Raw genomic sequence first — 18,498 nt, 5'->3', positions numbered from 1 at the left:
CTAGACTTGGAAGTTGTTTTTGCCAAGGAGCCCTTAGCTGGATTTTTCCTTTGGGCTACAGATGCCAGTGATGAAGCAAATACCCAAAGAACAAAATGCCACCCTTCATCAGCATATGCTGATCATAGCTGTCTTATTTAGGCTAAAAACATGATGTAAGGATGAAAGCAGGAAACTGCGTATCAATTTTTTTCCGAGTTTGTTTTACTTTGCATTAGAAATTGTGCTTCTACAGCACAGATTGTGGCTGACATGGTAGGGGATCTGCACATTTCAGACACAGAAGCCTCCCAGATGTTCAGAGAGGGAGCATCAACTCTTGGTACCACTCAGCACCCCTTTCTGGTCCACCTGATGTTCAACAATATTCCAGATTACGCTGCACAGGCACCCAAAAGGAAGAAGTCTTTCTTGAAAGGCTTTCTAAAAACGAGTAGAGGAATGTTTTCTCTTCTCTTCTGAAATGCAGCCTTCCTGCGGTGATTAACATAACTACTCTCAGCATGGCCACCAGAGCTGGTCTTACAGCAACAGACCCATCGTTTATTTTCTGAGCATGGGAAGAGCAGTGATTATTACTACATGAGAAATTTTACTAAAGGTGTGGACTCTGAAGATTTTAAGGAAATAATTACTTTTTTGGAACCAGTGAAGACCTCCTACTTAGGGAGCTACCCCTAATTTACAGATGGGGAACTGATAGAAGAATCAGGATTCATGAGGGACTCTACAAATTGTCCTGGCTCTTAAACCTGAAATATTAAAACATAGGAGACCCAAGCTACCCACTGCACTAACAACCCGACACAAAATGGCATAGGTTGAACCTCTAGCTGCTTGCTCCTGCTTTCCAGGCTGAAATTTAGGGCTGGCATTTTTATTCATTGACTGCAAATTGCAGTTAAATGAGACCTTTCATTGGTATCAGCCCCATACAACAAAACCAGCTTCTGCTGACTGGGAAGTGCTGACAAATTTTGGTAACCAAACGTGACCCTCACTATTAGAAACCAGCACCACATTTTTGTATGCTATTCATAAGTCATTTTAATATGCAGATATATGCCTGCTGTGCCTGATTAGAAGGTAAAAAGACAAACGTCCCTACAATGTGAAATAAATGCCATACATTCATAGTAAATGACTGCAGAGAAGCTTTAAGGATTCCTAATGGCGAGCCACTCTTCCTCAGCAATGCTTTCAAAAAGACTGACAGACCGATAATAAAATCAGAAATAAAACTACACATCACTCATCCCACAAGAAGCCTGTAGACATGGCAGCTACCGATCTTCCTTCTAGTTACAACACACCACACAACCCCTCTCTCAGCTGTTTCATGCCAATAACAAGCATGGGCTGCTGCGACACGGGATCCCATTTTCTCCCATGCCCTCCTGCATGCTGACGGCAAGAGCGCGTTTTATAAACACATCCCAGTTATTTCCCTTGGGCTGGATGAGACACACACTGGTGAGCACTTAGAAGTTCAGCATTTTCTCCACGAGCTGCAGCGAGTGCCTCTGTGAAAGCTCTCTCGGCGGGGCACCGTGCCTCCAAAGCGTGGATTTCCTCGGCTCCCCGCAGGATCCCACAAATATCTCACCCAGGAGGTCGGCTCCCTGCTATCAACAACATATTGCATTGCCTATGAGGTCCTGCAATGCCCCAGTGCTGCTGGTAGGTCACGCTAAGGAAAAAAACACAACTAATTACAGCACCGAAGTGTACGTGTGCCTGTACTCCTTATATACTTCAATAATACAATCATCTGCTGCAATGAATAATAGCATGTTACATGGACAATCACCCTTGAGGGAAAGCGTTCCTCTAAGCCTAGATGACACCCTGCATTCAGTCCATTTGTATCGGAGGAGGAATCGATAAGCACACCCCACGAAGGCATTTCAGCAATGCCACTCCAACCTCAGCCTGGCGTGCCGAAGAAGATTTAGATCTGGGAAAGCATTGCCTACCGGAGGGAAAAAAAAAATATGCTGACACCAGTCTCATTTTGCAGCTGTAATTTCCATTCTGTTTTTGCACTGCAAGGTGATTTGATGAGCCAAAATAAAGTATTTTAATAAGTCACTTCGTGAAAGCTAAAGCTGCTGAAATCCAATTTTTTCTTTCACAACTCAAGTACTCCAAGAGTAGTCACCGACTCACCTGAGAGTCCTTGATGTTCCATTCAGACATCTCTGATTAACTGAAGGAAGCACTAAAACCCACACATCGGCAAGCCTTAAAGGAAATGTTTGGGAATGTAAGGAAGTCATTACAAGCACCCAGTCACGTCACACATTCCCTCTGTTTTGAAAGGTAATCTGAAACAAAAAAACAGTTTTTCTTCAAGAACGGTTTCTATCGAATAAAAAAAAAGAATAACATAAAAAGCCTTGAAAAAATACCTCCGGATTATAATGCATACCCTTATCTCCACAAAAATCACGTGCCAGATGAAAGAGAGGGCCTAAGCAGAGATTTCTTTTAGAGCACCTGAATTTACTACAACAAAAAGATAAGCAGTATTATTACATCCTATTCTGGGATTCGGGTTTTTGTGCTTGCTAATTATCCTGGAGCATTCTGCAGCCAGAGTTCAGACCTCACATTTGATTCTAGCAGAGATGAGTAGAAATTGTACATTCAGAACAAGTACAGCGTATGCACAAATTTGTCTTCATTACCAGTCTGTTTTCAATGACCAGAACAGTTGAAACATGCCAGATTTTGGTCTTATTTATGATACTCATGAGAATCCAGCTATGCGACTACGTATTCACATCCATATCGCTAAGACACCGCTAACTTCGTTTCCCCAGTTGTAAAATGGGAATAATAATGCTTAGCGGTCCACATTGCTCATTTAATGAAATAATTAACTAGAGACAATTTATGTTCCAATTTAGGCCCCCTTTACAACTGCAGCAGAAATGAGGGAATTGCACAGCGAGCAAGTCATGGCATGGTGCCTCCGAGGAGATTAAGTGCCATTGGCACCTGCTGAGGCTCAGCGTGGCCACGGCTCAGGTTGCGACTTTGAATCTGCCCAGGAGAAGAAAAGCAGAGCCACAGGAGCCAGTAGGGAAAGCTTTTTATCAACGTGAACGCTTCTGCATGCTCAAATCAGTAGACGTTAAAATTATCGGATGGTCAACAGATGGAAAATGTCATATGGACTCTACTCATGTTGCAAGTGCTACAAAACTCAGCTCAAACACCAGAGTTATGGATGCTGAAATACTTCACACCAATCTACAAGTTAACTGAGTCACCTGCATTTCCAAAGACGCCCATAGAGTTCCTATACATCTCTACAAATATGTATTTTGCTTTGAGAGCCGTGTTACAAAGGAAGACAAACCACCACACAGCTCTGCAGGGAGAGAGGCACCAGAGGCAGGAGGGGCTGCCGACGCAGGTACGGCTTTGTGAGACAGCAGGCAGCTCCCACAAAACCAGCCCCAGGGGAAATTTACCCTAATGGCAACCTACGAAAACACGGTATTTACTGGATAAAGGTTACCGCTCAATGTTGCTTCCACTTTGGCTTTCAAGATCACCATGATATACATTAAAGAACATTTTCATGCATATTTTCTTTGTACCAACAGCCAGCGGAGTACTCTGCTGAGGGTAAAGTGGAACTCAGTCATTTAATGGTTTATACTTTGGGTTCTTTGTGAGCCATTTACAGCTATGAACTTTAACATAGGAGTTTAGGGATATTTCAGGAGCCATTAGCATAATGATCCCTTGTTAGGATCCTCAACTGCCAGAATTCTCAAATGGCCTTTTTCAATTGTAAGGTCAGAACAAACATGCAATCACGCTGCTAAATATGACATACACAAACATCGCACATCTGTGTTCCTATGGAAACTGTTTCATTTATGTTTGGGGTTGACATTTATTTATTTTTTCTGTTATTTTACCATCTCTCAAAATTCACCTGTAAATCCAAAATTTTCAACATCCATGTTGAAAATACCGATCCCAGTGCTGATCTCAGTACCAGGAATGCTTTATTTGAAGCTGACTTAAAAATATGACTTTTCCTTCATGAATACTGAATGAACAGTGGTTTAGTTGGGATTAGTACACATGACAGCATTTGAAAAGAAACTGAATGCCTGAAGTTTGAGATTTATACATCTCAGCTGAGTCACTCCTGTCCTTCACACCTCTCCTCTTACACCTTCAAGAAGGTTGCTGGGCTACGTCAGCAATTCATTTACAGCTCCTCCTTTTCTTACTTTTTTTGCAAGTTGACTGGTTAGCAAGGATTTTTCCTCTTGATCTATCCATCTTGTCTGATTTTCCTTGCTACATTTACAGAAACGGTCATAGACACGTTATGCTTCATGAAGCTTTGTTTATACTCGTAGAAACTCGGAGTAGAGTAGCTTGGGAAGACTGAACCAATTTAGCTAGAACAGGAATTTGACCCAAAGTGCTGTCAAAAAACTAAAACCTGAACTCCTTTAGTATTTTAGATGAACATATAAGTTTAATAAAAGTTGGTATTCTTCTGAACCTCTGTATAGCATTCCCAGCCAAAAAGAAAAATAAGACCTGTTTGTGTGAGATCACAGGTCCCAATGGGCCAGAGGAAGAGCAGTTTCCATACAGGTAAATTAAGGCCACACATTAAACAACACAATTTACTACAATTATTTTGGATTATTGGAGAATTATTGAGTTTTCTTTTATACTGGATATATGCTAACACTTTTCCATGCCTATCAGAGTAATAAACTATGATAGGGATGTCTACACAAAGAAAAAACATTTTCAAACAGATCAATTCTGTAATTATAAATAATTATTAGATAAATAAATTAAGAAGCAATAATGCAAGAAGTCACATAAAACAAGGTCACTGCTAAAGCCAGGCTATTCCAAAAGTATATTAGGCTGGTATTTCTTAACTTCTACAGACTTTAAGATAAACATTTATTAAAATTTGTCTGTCCCTAGTTCTTCTGCCCTGGGAGGAGCATTCTACAGCTGACATTATCATTTACAGAGATTTCTCCACATTATAATCAGTCCCCAAAGAAGCATTTTCTCCTCTCAAATCCTGTGGTCCCTAAAGCAGTTCCTGTAACTAAGCAGACCTGTAATCTTTCAGCTTTTCAGTATCTTGCAGCAATTTGCTGGCCCTGCTGAGCACTATTTCAGGATCGTTTGTTTTAATTCTCAGTCCCCTCTATTCCCCCAATTAAAACTCAAGTTAATTAATAGTACTGGTACAACTAAAAAGGTGTCAGAAAGCCCTTAACTTTCCCTTCTACTCCTGTTGCTTCAAAATAAGAGTAGCTTTTTCTGTGTTTTCCCATGTTACTCCTGTAATTTGTTATACCAGCGGCACAGATTGGGTGCATTTGAAGAGCTCCAAGAATATTTTTTTCCCCAGTTTCTGATTATTACCACAGTAACCAAAACAGCTTTGTCCTTCATCCATAAAATGTTTCCTCCTAGCACAGAAAGATCTGTCAGGAACTTTCATAACTTGGGACCAATGCACAAGCTCAGTGTCTGAGACTGAAATATAATTCTGATTTCAGTAGGACTGAGGAGGATACCCCCTCAGAGGCTACCTCTGTCTCCCCATGCTTTTGTTCAGATAATTACACCCACAAGCAACTTGGCTCACCACAGTCTCCTCCAGCACGTCTACACAGTGATTTCTACCTTGCACTGCAACAACCTGAGGAGGTTTCATTCCTCAGAAAATTTAGTCATGATGTGTCTCTGCTTACAGCTAACTTCCAGATGCAATACTTTTCAATGCTTTGATGCATACAGTCTGCAGAATAAGCAGTGAAGTTCCTTTTTGTTCTATCTAGCTCCACAAACACATACTACCACTTCAAAAGGTTTCTCCCCAAAACATTCACACCTCACAGGGCAAGACAAACACATCAAAGGAACAGCCACTGGTGCTCCACTGGTTCCACTGGAGGTTTCTGGAACTGGCTCTGCTCCACCAAACCCAATGCTGACAATCAAATCATTGCATAGTTTCTGAACACGTTCTGTGGCTGGTTGCTCTTTGCACTGAAGGATGCTCTTCCAATACAAGTGGGCATCAGTCAAAGAATCTCTGATCTAGCTGCAATTCAGAATATCAATTACCCCAAACCATTCATTCTTAAAGTTCTTCAACCAGGAGGCAGTGCAGGTGCCTTGTCCAAATGCCACTTCCATTGCATTGTCTCCACAGTTGCACAGTTGTTCAAGTGCAACAAGAAAAGCATGCTGTACGGTCTTTAGTGCATAGGCAACACTTCATCTCCTCTGCTTCGCTTTTATAGTCTTGACAAAGTCAACATCAAGGCTACCTTCGCCCGAGGATCAACACCACTTGACTAGCCCAGGCTAAAGTGAAAATTCTGAAGCTGAACCTTTCCTGACCGTCTTTTTCAATCTTTTTCCAAATATGATCAATGCCACTGTGCACAGCTAAAGCTGTCAGTCTCCTCTTTATAAAGCTGCTCGTCATATTTATCGTAGCCAGTTTTGCAACCCAAAAGTTGATTTTCAGTGAAAACCCACCTCTGAGGTCAACATTACCTGACAATGCTCTCTCTGTATTATCAGCTACCCTATGTGTGTCCTGTAGCAGTTACAGAATTGGCTAGAAAAATGTTCACAGCCAAAACAGCTTTTCCAAAGAAAAGCTTTTTATAAGCTGAAAATTTCCATTACAGATTTACATAGTGACTCCTTCTTGAACTTTTGATATTTTGTGCTATCTAACAATAATGGTTTGCTCAAATACTCTAGTTTTTACAAATCTTTTTAGAAATAAACCATGATGTAAGCTAACTGGAAACACATACATCTGGCCTCAACTATGTGACCTTCTCCTCTAGAAGCATACTATTTTGATGCAATTTTCAGGTAAGTCTTAAAGGCTTCTTTCACAGCCCCTATGGTTTTTTGATTGCTGACAGAATTACCTCTTCCGTTTTAACTGGGAAGGAGGAATCTTAAAACAGTGATACTGGTTGGACCCTCCTCTTTTGGGAATCATACTATTGTATATTGGAAGAGACCTCTGAAGGACTCTGGAGAAACTCCCTCATTTAAAGCAGAGTTAAATTCAGAGGTGGGTCAGGTGCTGCTTGGTCTCATGAAGTACACTTGAGGATTTCTAAAGATGGAGATATCGCAGCCCTACTGTGCAGTTGTCCCACTGCTATACATCTTCATGGTGATTTTTTAAATAATTTTTATCATTTCTATAAGGAAATTCCCTTTCTGCAACTCATGACCACCTCTAAATGTAGTTTCACCTCCAATATCAGAAGTCTTTTCCCGATTCACTGTGTAGAAATCTGCTTCTCTTTATCCAGTCCCTCACTGCTCAGAGGCAGTGTTCAAACCACTAAATATTACTTTTCAGATAAACACGCATATATCATACTTCTTATAGTTGCATACAGGAGGATTAATGCATGCTATCCCTTATGGCTTTATTTAACAAGAGCAGGCATGGGTTACTGACAGGATTGTGATGATACCAGCTGTGGGATGGACCATCTCTTCTTTGCTGTTGTCTTTGAAGGAGATTAGAAAAGCACTTAGCCCAATTGATTTTATATATATATTTTTAATGGACTTTCAACTCAAAATAAACCCAGAAAGACAGCAGATTCTAAATTCTATTCAGAATTTAAGACAATCTGAAACAGTGTTGACACACAGCTGTATGCTCAAAATTCACGATAAAGAGTTGAATGTCATCCAATACTGCAACTGACTTCTGACGTACTCTACTGGCTCGACAAAAACGAGGTAACAAAAAAACCCAGCCTGCTAAACTCAACATCCCTGAATACTAAGAAGCACTCATCTGACTTTGTGGGAAGCGCAGGGAGCTCTGCAATTTTAATGGTCAAATTACTTATGTTGGTACCCAACCACATATTTGTATGCCAAGCTTGAAGGTACACCTCTGGAAAAATCCGGGCTCCAAATCAGGTGAATCAGGCAGTAAATGAAGTAATCTATGTTAATGCAGGAATGATCTGCAGGCAAAGGTGCAGAGATGGAGCTCTATTCTGTCTATGGGAAGGAAAAAAAAAAAAAAATACTGAAATTAAGAGTCCACGAGATGTACTTGGAAACAAAGGGTATAACTTTGTAGCGAACATAAAAGATAACAATGGCTCTGAAAGCCACTTGAAAAAAAAAAAGAAAAAAGAAAAAGAAAACAGAAGAACTATGTATTATTATGCTCAATGCAACATAACCACTTTCCAGAGTAACATACATAGGAATGTGTTTCCTCGGGATTTAAAATTAATGATTTGATAGATTGAGGGGAGAAACAATCTGTCATAAAGAGATCTTTTAAACAAGGCACATATGCACCGTAATACTTTAATTGTACATCTCTGTATTTTAGAAACATATCTATCTGACCTTCTGCATACTAAGAACTCATTGATTTTCACTAATTCTTAGCACTCAGCAGGATCCTTGATTCTCAGAGCAAACCAACAGCAAACGTTTGTAAATCTCTTAGTATGGAAGTGCCTTAACAAGTGGTGACAGCTTTTTTTTTTTTTTTTTTTTTTTTTAAGTAAATTGTATTATCTTGAATATTTAACTAAGTCAGACATGCAGCAGTCATTGCTAGTTTTCAAGCCTTGCTGTTACTGTTTTATGAAAATAATGGCAAGACAATCACCAAATTTCTTTGGTAAGAAATGAAAGTATTTTCTTGTTATGATTTCAGGACCAAAAAGTGTTCTAAAAACAGATTATTTGTAAGCAAGTAGATGGAATAAGTGAATTAAGTTCAGCCACATGCATGAGTTTCTTGAATTATACCGAAATGCTCTTTGGAGATTCTGGGCTGGGCATCATAATGCCATGCACATACCAAAGGAAAGATAGCATCTGAATTGTCCTTTCTGTCCTTGTAGGACATGATCTGGCTACTGGAGATGTGTCTAAGCCACAAATAACTACTCAACTTTCACCTTTAGGTTCCTGTTATTCCTGTTATTCTGGGCTGAACAGACACCATGAGACAACTGCAGAGCTGTTCCTAGAGACACTAGAAAAGCTAGGAAGAGATTTTCTTAAAATCAAGATGTCAAAATATTCCCCTTATTTTTCTCATTTTGCATTTTGTTCCCTTGATTGCTTTCGTCAATTTATAGCTTGTCTTCACTTGGTTTGATTTGCTTTCCATAATGTATCCCCTTCACTTTTCATCCTCTGAAGAAAACATTTTGCCTCAGAGGAAAAAATTTCCGTAGAAAGTTTTCTTGGATTTAAAGGCCACTTATTCTGATTTTTGAAAGATGCTCAGCTCTTGCTTTACATATTCTCTTTGAACTGTTATATTGTTCTCTCTTTTTTAGATTTAATAATCTGCTATTTTTAAAAGGTACATCATATGTTCAGAGTGCTGGAGCTAATTCTCTGCAGCAAACACCACAGACAGAATACTTTCCTATACAAAAGAAAATCAGATGAGAAATCAGATGAGAACGGGTTGGAAGCTAGTGGACAGGTGCATGCTTCAACAGCTAATTTTCCAGTGGGCCACAGCACACACTACTGTCTATTGAGTAAACACATCCTGCCAGTCTTTTGTACTTAATTAGTAAAATACCACATTTTTCCACCAATTAAAAACAGTGGTACGCATCACTACTTTACAAGATCACTTTTCTACTAGGACAAACAAGAAAGCATGAACACTCTGACAATGAAAAATATTATTGAAAAAACCTGCAATAACATTACTGCAATTCCTTTTTTTTTTTTTCTCCCCTGAACACCAGCATGAATTATTCTTCAGCAGCCAGCAAATAACATCAATTAGGAAGAGAAGCAAGATGTGCTACTATAAAAGGACATTATCTCCCCTTGGCTAAAATGACCTTTTTAAAGCCAAAGTAAAATTTTTAATTAAAAGTCTGAATTGCTTCTAGAACTGTCTTAAAACCAGGAACTTTTCATAAAATCGAGGTAATTATGAAGTACCAAACATATGAGAGTTTAAAATGGGTTATATATATCACATATTGATCCTTACAGGTTATATAAATTTGTGTAACAAGCATATGGATTTAATCCCTCACTTGTACAATAAAATATGCCTACATCAAAATCCATTTATTTGTTACATATTGGTTTATGAATAAAGAACGTTGTGGCATTACTATTTTATTTGCCTGCATACAAAGTAGGGGTTCATTTATGACAAATTGATTAATGCATATAATATGTTGGTTTGCAGTTGCGGAATATTAGATGTAGCAGAATTGCTTTTGGTTTGTAAGTCATTAATTTGCTGATAAGCCATACTGGTTGGATTTAAACCCATAAAGGTCTATTTGCCTTTAACTTTGAATAATGGCTGCTAAGAGGTACCAGGAGCTCTGTATGCAGAGAGACTCCTGCAGTATGTAAGAAAATTACTCCCATGTTTAGGAGTTACCTATGTTATTAAAGGTAGCCATAACAGAATTTGAATATTAACCTACTGTTCATGTGAAATTTATGACTAGCTGGGAACCAAAATTTGGAAAAAAAAAAGTTAGGTTCACAGGAAGGATGTATATATGTAACACAACACTTCTGTAAGACGTATATGTCGCATCTCTTACTCACAGGTATTCAGCAGTAATATTAAACACATACTTTCATTAAAAAATGTTGTAGCTGGCTTTATGATACACATTTTAAGCAATCTTTGACTCTAATGTCACCCTCACACTCCAGGCAGAGGTTTATAGGAGGGAAGGGTTCATGGCACAGGGAAGGGAGCAAAAGGGGGGCTCATCCACCCCCAGTATCATGGCCAAGCATCACCTACCACATCATCCCAAAGCTGTATCACTGGTGTACTTCTTTTACAGAAGTAAAAGCTTTATAAACCTGCTTACTCCATCCCTGTTATAGCCTGTCAAGCCCACTGCAAAGCAGAGGTACATAAAAAGCACAAATAACACTTTCTTTAGGAGCACGGGATCAGACTGGCAGGTGTGGAGCAGAAGCCACAGGGTCATTTCGGTGCCAGCAGCGGGGCTGAGGCCCATGGAGGCTCCATCTGCTGATGTGGACAGTCAGCTTGGCCAAAGTTTGTCCAGAATTACCACTTCCATATTTTCCATAGATCTGTCATCTCTGACATAAACCTGCCAAAAAGCTGAGCTACTGACTAGTCATGGAGAAGGGAGCAAGACCAACTTCTCCTGATGGGAGAAAACTGGTGGAGAATTAAAAGGAGGGAGGAACGGAGAGGGGACTCTACAAAACTACTGCAGATTCCTTCTCTCACAGCCTTTTCCAAGGATTCAACATGAAAGGGGAAAATATGGGTCTATGAATGTAATGAAAAAAAAATATATATATATTTGCTGAGGACCCCTCTAAAGAGCTTACAAAATAACTGTATATGAAAGCTAATTTATTGGGAAAAACAATATGGTCATTGATTTAAGCTTAAATATTTGGTATTGATTTTGGTTCAAAGAAGGCAGCTCCTTTTTTTTTTTTTTTTTTTTTTTTTAAATGTACAGGGTATTGGTTTCCAGTACTAACACCAAAGAAATTCACTCTGTGCGCTAATAGCAAAGTTTGGGTCTCCGATGGTAACAAAAGGCTTCAAACTTTCTAATGCTTTTAAAACATTGCTATTTATTCTACACCATGACAGACAGGAAAGTATTCCCACTTTAACTGCAGAAAAGGAGGCATGGAAGGGAAGGCAGTAACTTCAGACACTAGGAGGCTTTGGAGGGGTTACAACACACTTGGCAGAAGTGATGGAAATCCGTGTCAAATCAATAGGTGCAACTGATTACCTGCTATCACAGATGATGATGATAGCACTGCTTCAGACCAGGAGCTTGAAGGCTCTTGTTTGCTGGGAGGTTAAACATGTTGCATTCACATCTCACTTCAATTACATTGCAGAGGTAAGAGAAATTAAATAGGCATTAGTCAGCCAACCTCATTAACCCTGAGTTAAGACAGAGAGACAGAAATCACTAATTTGAACACGTATTTTAATAAAGCAAACACGACACAATAGGTTTACTATTGTGTACATTAAGAATAAGATTAATAGAATATGATTAGAAAAAATGCTTTTGAGTGCTATAATGTTTCACATATTAGAAAAAAAGACTGACATGTTTGAAAATATGATGCCTGACTGATTAACATCCATTTAATCCTTTTAAATGTTAAATTTGCTTTTCAATGGGGATGTATTTGTTGAAACACAACAACTGACTCCAATGCACTCTTAAAAGAACAGATGCATCTACCCTGAAATCCAAATATTTCAGCCAAAATCAATGCATTTTAACACAAGTCAATAAAATTACAGGAGACGAAATACTTATTTTAACCAATACATTTCCCCTAAAATATATATAGTGTTACTGAAACCAACCTAGAGTCATTGGAACTCAAAGTTATATCTAACCTTGAAGTTAAATAGAGGAAGAAGGGGGTAAAACTATTACCAGTGGTAGCGATCTCATTTGAGACAGGCAATAAATTTCCTTAACAATGCAGAAAAATAGGTAGTAGAGAGCTCGCTATATATAATCATTTTTCTTTATTTACCTACATGTATGTATTCTAGAAATTTCATGAATAACCTTCCAGTTCGTGTCTATATTGCCCAGACTTTTTTTTTTTCTTTTTTTTTTTTCTTTTTTTTTCCCTCCTGAGATTTCTGCTCTGGGCCAGGGAAGAAGACACTGAGCCCCAAGGGAAACAACAGCTCAGCAGAATAGCAGGCAGATGTTGCTGGTGCCTCCTTCCGTCTTCCATCCATAGGCACAGCACCACAGTACTCCCAAAACCAGCATATTTCTGAAATCTGCCCATACTTGCTTCCCACTTTGTACCCAACTGTGTGTCTGGAGAAAACACCACATCACTTCTGTGCCCTTGAAAATATGGGAATTTTTCAATTATTTTTTACAGAAAAGTTTTCCCTCAAATGACCTTTACCCTTTCCACGTGTTCCCCATGATGAATTACCTGAGATGCACAAAGCTGGTTATTAATACCATATATATTGTTATGTATCACTATATATATTGTTGCCTGATTAGAACATTCTGGTTTGACAGGTCAAAAAAAATAATTGTACATTCCTAAAACGATATGTGCTCCCTCTAGTGTCCATGAAAATCCACTCCGAATGGTGATAGACTGCATGGGATCACGTCCAGTTCTGCAATAAAAGCCTGTAAGAACTAATATATGACTCAAGAATGAATCAGCATTGAATTAAATCATAGGATTTAAAACAGGAGATAGGTTTGCAGGAATTTAAGAAAGGTTAAGCTAGAATACAGAGCTGGTCAGGAAAAGACCCATATAACTGGAAAGAGAGCAGTGTTTTACTTTTTATATTCATAAAATATTTTTTGTATTGAGTTTCCTAGAATGCATCAGCCAAGTTTCTGTTTGGTTACAAACCACTACATTTAAACTGACACACCACTCAAAGCATTTGCCTCTCTTAAAACAGCTAGAACTATAAATTCACAATAAGATTAAAATCAATTATTTAAATCAAAGTTTTCTGCTTGTTGGTTTAAATCACCGCTAAATCACTTTGATTTAAGTCAATTCACCTTACTGAACCCTTTAATCTTTAAGTCAATGACAAAGCTCCCATTGACTCCAAGAGGATGCTTTAGGAGGATTCCCTCAGGCTGAGCAAACCAAACTCTTCCCTGTTTTTGCCAGAATCACGTTTAAGCAACCATTAGCCAAGTCCGATACATTTGTTTTACAGACCAACAGAGGAGCATCAACAATTACACAACCTCATGCCGAAAGTGTACGGAAATGGAGCGAGAATCCCGTCTTTTTTTTCTCCCTCCCCTGCTACATGTTTTTACTTTTAACTAGCTCTGCTTGAAAGCTAACTTTGTCTCTTCTACGGGAACGTTTAAGCCCTGATCCAGCAGCATTGCACAGAGCTGTTGGAGACAATGCAAAACTCTGTTTACACCAAATCGGGTCCCATCTGTCCACTCGCACTAAATATATTGGCTGATCAGGGTCTAGGAGTTCTCTGCACTTGAATTGTTCTTTTTTGGGGGGCATAAGGATGCATGCAGCATTTTTTATAAAAAGCTGGCTGATGTTTTAGTGCCAGTGCTGCTAGAGAAAGATCCTGCATTCATTATTCACAACTCTCTCTGAAGTCAGGGCTGGGTTTTGCCAACACATTAATTCTCACTATTTTTTTTCAGAGGAAAAAGAAAAGATCTTTGGAGGAGAACCAAACCAGTGAGCACACACAACAAGCACACATGCAAATCCATATCAGAAAGTGTTTTCGGCAAAAAAAATGGCTGCATTAAAGACAGAAACACAATTTAAACGTTCAAATTAAATAAGGCAATTAAGACAAACTAATTCACATATTCCTATGGGCACCTTTAAGAGCTCTAGATGTAGGACCAAGTTAGCTGAAGTGGTGCTTTTAATTTAACTAAACCACGAAATGGTCCTTGCCCCTCCTAAAATGGCTGTTTCTCTGGATACCTCACACTTACATACTTGAACTATTCCTTTCTTAGTGGCCATTTCTGAGCATCCAGGGGGCTTTTCTGACTGCTTACAGCTTTCCAGGAACTGCGTGTAGTTCTGATAAACACTGATATAATAAAATTAGAAGCTACCACCCCTAATGAAGCAATTATCTCACAAGCTAAAAATAAATACGAGAAGTCCAATTAAACAATTTTGTTCTCCCTAATGCTGCCCAGTTGTTCTTTCCCTGCACCTTTGACACAGATGATGTGTGCACATCACCATATAATTTGCACCCAGAAGCACTGTACTGCTGGCGTATATTTAGATATTTGGGACTTTTGCAATCACAGAGGCACCTTTAGGAAAAATGGAACCCTAATTCACTAAATGCTGTTTTTGCATTTTCCTCAACTCTTCCAGGAAAAGTCGGCAACAACAGCATTAGCGTATCCCCAAGGTAGTCAAGAAATTGGTACCTTATTACCCGTGATCACACCAAATTGCAGAGGAATTATGTGATTTGCCTCTACAGGTCACATTACGGCGACTACCCCTGCACAGGGAGAATATCAACACGGAACTTGTCCCCATGGTTACACCTTGATTAATGCACGGCTTCTTTGTAGAAGTTCAGGATCAGCAGCTGCTGGGCACAAACCCAATGTAAACCCAGTGTCCTGCTTAACTTGGATATCCCATGGACTTATCTTTCATTTTGCCAACAGAGAGCTATTAATAGCAACATTTTAAATAAGCCAGATTTTTGAAAGTGAACTAGAAATCACCACAGTGGGAAGGCACTTATAAGGCACTGCTGTACCACTGAAGAGATCTGAACACAATTATTGTATTTCTAGAGGGAGAAATTTCTTCTATATGTTTTTTTTTAGAACCATGCTCGTGGTTTTATGTCTTGAGGGTTTGCCTGAGCAAAGCAAGAGTTTTGCTCACATTAAAAGGAAATTCTTAACTAATAGCAACAAGTGTAACACTAAATATAAAGGTAGAAGGACTTTAAAGATAATAATGGGAAGCAAATGGCTAACCACAGGACTGAAGAGGAACGCATGGGCTAGAAGAGGTGTACAACGCTGACTGATGGCAGACTGGTCCAAGACCAACTGCAGAAAAACCAAAGTTCCCAGCAGAAGCTGAATACATAATCTACATAATTATTATTATTATTATTTGTCATGTAGAGCTTTCAAATATTGAAGCTCCTGGTGTGGTATTAGAAACTAGCTTTAAAAGTGTTCCCTTCAAGATACGCATGGCAAGAATATGTGAATTATACCTACAAAGACAGGGCTGATGCACCAGAGACACTGATCATCTCCCAAACTTCCACTTCACCAAAAAGGGGTATGTAGGGAAAGTATTAGGAGAAGAGGAGCAAAGATAAAATAACCAAAGCGCTCAACACCAATGACACCAAGACCAGCGGGTGTCCTCCCAGCCTTTTGGCAGGTTTTGCCTCACATCTATGCAGAATCAGATACATGGATTGGGGCCAAGAAATACACAGTTATGATTTTATTGAACAATCTTTATTGGAGGAGAGGGGTTGTTAAACTTTCACTTACAGCTTTTTTTAAAAGGTAGTTTAGTAAAAAGGTTGAAGCTCTGGGCACCGTTACCACAAGATAAATGTGAGAGCTTTCCAGATCCAGAGTGAATCTGCTTATATAGAACAAGGAAAAAGAAAGCACTCTAGAGAAATTAAAGCCGTCTCCCACTTTCCATTTGTCCTTTTCTTCCCCAGAACCACCTCACCCTAATCCTTTTTTTTGCTTCAAAACCTGAGGACTCCTCTGGCTACTTTACCCACTAAGAACACTCGAGTCAAGACCGCACATCCTCCTGTTTCATCATGTAACAGAAGCTTTTATTCTTTTCAGACACCTATTCCAACTGCTGTCCAGCTGATTCACCTCTGGATCCCTTCCCAACCCATCACCTTGCCCACTTCAAAGGTGGCATTTGGAGCCCAGCAATTCCCTGTGCTCATGGGGCAGAAGGCCTCATCTCTTCTGAGCAGAAGCCTCGACTTGCGTGCTGTCTCTGTTCCTAAATGCATCCCTCTTCCCACGCCAGGTAATCCCTGGCTCACAATACATCCCATATGCATTTTGTCTTTTTTTTTTTTTTTTTTTTTTTGTAACTGATCTACTTATGGAGAGAACGTTAAAAATTTGCAAAAGCCAAGTAAAAAAAAGACATATTATTCTTGAGAAAGCAGTTATATAACCCCTCATTTGTAAGATTATGCACTGCATAATGACTTTGGGAATATCTTGTGCAGATCAGTTTTACATGTACATTAGTTTCTACACTCTCAGCAATCTCGGACCTTGTCGCTCAGCCCGTCACACAGATGATCCCTGTAATAGCAGATTTGTCTTTGCATATTTTTATTCCTAGCCTACAGCACAAGACAAAGAAGAAATAATTCTTAATCCATTTTGTCTAGCTAAGACCGAAAGGATATAACATCATTCAGGCACAAGGGAACTTGCTCTGGAGCCCCAGCACTCCCCTGCATCCCATAGATGGGACATTAGGAGACCATAGGGAAGAAGACAGGTTTTCAAGCAGGCTGCAGAAATAAGGATACCACAGGTAGGGCAGCACATTCATTCTCACCAGGTAGCACAATTTCACTGCTCCTCTGTAAGGACTCAGCAGAGGGAAAGACGAGAGCTCCCCCAGGAGCCTGGCTGGAGCTCACTAGGACAGGTCAGCTGATGCAGGCTCTTTTGGCAAGGGCTCTGCCTGATCGAGCAACACAGCTCAAAGACACCACCTAACCTTGAGAAAGTAGCAGAGTTTGGGTTGCTTTTGTGTTGTTTTAGACTTGTTCTGGCCTCATAAGGAACTGAAATGAGCCCAATTTCCATGCAGGTAGGCAGAGTGAGTCTCCTAGTGGCAGTGGCCGGTTCTCTTGCCTGAAAACAAGTTATAAATAGCAGTATTATTCATGCATCAATAGCAGATATTCAAACACGTCTCAAAGACGGTGACTGCAAACCATGCCAAAGCGATACATACAAATCCATATCGCTCCTAAAATAACCTCTTTCATAGCTCTCAGCCAAGGAGCGGCTGCATCCTCCTGGTACAGCAGAAGTGTCAAAGGCATCTTCCTCTTGATCCCTTTGGATGAACTCGCTAAGAGAAGCCGTGCTGCTGGAGCACATCAGGTACAGGTTCAAACAGAGATTAAGTGACTTTCACAAGTGGCAAAGAACACTGGAGTACGGGGTCTGAAAGGGAGGAAAGATTAGAAGAAAGGTGAAGAGGTGACCATCTTTGATGGAAAATGAACAGGTTAAAAAATATGAAAAAGCACATCCAAAAATCCAAAAGTTCAAACCTTTCCAATGGCATTGAGACAAACCCCAAATAGGAACAGATTGTGAAGATTTCTGGAATTAAGAGGCGTGCTTTTTGTTTATAGCATTTAGGGGTAGTCTGTGTTTTATATGATTGTGGCAAGGTTTTTGGTTGTTCTTCCTTTCAGGTTTTAGAAAAAGGCAAATATGTATTCAAAAGCCTACCCATTAGTATACACTTCTTATAAGTGACAGAGATTTATGAAAAAGATTTCTTTACATAAAAATCAACAGATGGCACTCCGTAGGTAAGTCTATTTTTCCATTTAATATACATCTGACTGCAGTCTCGGATGATTTCATGAGTCCGATTTGAATACGACTACTCTGAAAAAGATATGAAAAACACATTTGAATTACACTGACCCTCGCAATTCTTCTAATGACAGATGAAAAACACACACCCAGCCAAGAGATCTGAATCAATCAGTTTCAGACGCATGAGGCACTGTGCGTCATTCCATTCAGCAATTAAGCAGTTCCTAATATTTTATGATTAACAAGTTTTCAGCCACTACCACTGTAATCTTTTGTTAATGAGACAAGCCTCCCC

The 18,498-nt window shown here is 39.5% G+C and overlaps 1 protein-coding gene across 10 annotated transcripts in view; it reads right to left on the bottom strand.

The window, feature by feature from the left end:
- LRP1B (LDL receptor related protein 1B) overlaps positions 1–18,498 on the bottom strand; it is a 666,036-nt gene that overhangs the window by 629,423 nt on the left and 18,115 nt on the right. The window lies entirely within an intron of this gene.

The sequence above is a fragment of the Anas acuta genome, chromosome 6 (genome assembly GCF_963932015.1).
Source record: "Anas acuta chromosome 6, bAnaAcu1.1, whole genome shotgun sequence".
Taxonomy (NCBI): domain Eukaryota; kingdom Metazoa; phylum Chordata; class Aves; order Anseriformes; family Anatidae; genus Anas; species Anas acuta.
The sequence above is the reverse complement of the archived record's forward strand: the minus strand, read 5'-3'. Positions and strand labels throughout refer to the sequence as shown.